General features: G+C 68.7%; 1 protein-coding gene across 1 annotated transcript in view; it reads right to left on the reverse strand.

Annotated features, from left to right (window-relative positions):
- Nucleotides 1-1168, reverse strand: part of LENG8 (leukocyte receptor cluster (LRC) member 8) — a 9317-nt gene that overhangs the window by 764 nt on the left and 7385 nt on the right. The gene's annotated exons all lie outside the window — the stretch shown is intronic.

Here is a 1168-nt window from a genome sequence, read left to right on the forward strand (position 1 = left end):
GGGGGCCTGCGCAGACCCTCACAAGAGGGCCCACCGCGGCCGGGGGGGCGGGGAGGCAGGGGTCGATGCGAAGGGCAGGGGTCGATGTGAGGGGCCGGGACTGATCCTATCTGGGGACCACCCCTCCTGCTTGCCTCACCCTGGTCAGAGGAGGCTGAGCACCCAGCTAAGAGGTGGTGGGCCGGTGCCAGCCAGCAGCTCTGTGCGCCCTCCCAGCAGTGGGCCCACCCAGCTGTATGCACCCAGGAGCAAGGCTCCAGGGCCACGGCCGCTGGGCGTGCACTAGTGGGGACACGGGACCCCTCCCGCCTCGAACCCTGGCCGTCTGCGGGACTGGCCCTGGGACAGGAGGCGGTCTCTGCCAAAGACGTGGGCCCCTTCAGACACAGGCCCCTTGGTGCTCTGGGCAGGCAGCAGCCCGCGCCCTGCCTGGTCTGCTGAGTCTGGCCCACTGCCTGTCTTTCTGCGGCCCCACCCTCTACCTCACCCTTAAACGTTCTTACCCCACACTGAAGCCCACAAGGAGCCTCCTAACCTTCCGTGGGTGTTCATCCCCACCCAGACTGCGCCCCGTGGCTCCCAAGGCCCTTGGGACCTCTGAGCAGGGCTTGGCAGCCTGTCACCTCAGGAGTGGCCCTGCTGGGGGTGACCTGGGCACCGCTCAACACTCAGTGCATCCCTGGCCTCCAGCCCTAGAAGCCGGGACAACCCCGGCTGTGACCAAAAAAGGGGTGTCCTGAGCCCACCTGGGGCGCCTCCCTCCTAACAGATGTGAGCACACCGTTGCCCAGGGCAGAGGGCACCCTCTTTGGGGGCCGTCCGGCGTCGCTTGCCCATGACACCTGGCCGTAAACTCATCTGAGCTCTCAGGAGGGCACAAGGCCCGGTTGCTGAGCCCACAGCTACTGAGGGCGGGGCCGGCTCTGCAGGCTGCCCCACGGGGCGCTCAGCCTCTGGGGGGACTCGGCCTCAGGAGGGTCAGGGAGGCAGGAGGCCTTGGAGGAAGGGGGCCTGGACAAGGGGATGATGTGGGGGGTCCAGGCTGCCGAGAGCAGAGAGCAGCAGGGGGGGAGAGGTGGCTGTGCAGAAGGGGGCGGGTCCAGAAGAGGGCGGAGCACACAGGTAGGGGGAGGAGACAGGGCGCCCGCGGCCAGGGCGGGGCACAGGG

Source organism: Bison bison, unplaced genomic scaffold, assembly GCF_000754665.1.
Source record: "Bison bison bison isolate TAMUID 2011002044 unplaced genomic scaffold, Bison_UMD1.0 scf7180017847012, whole genome shotgun sequence".
In the NCBI taxonomy this organism is placed as follows: Eukaryota; Metazoa; Chordata; class Mammalia; order Artiodactyla; family Bovidae; genus Bison; species Bison bison.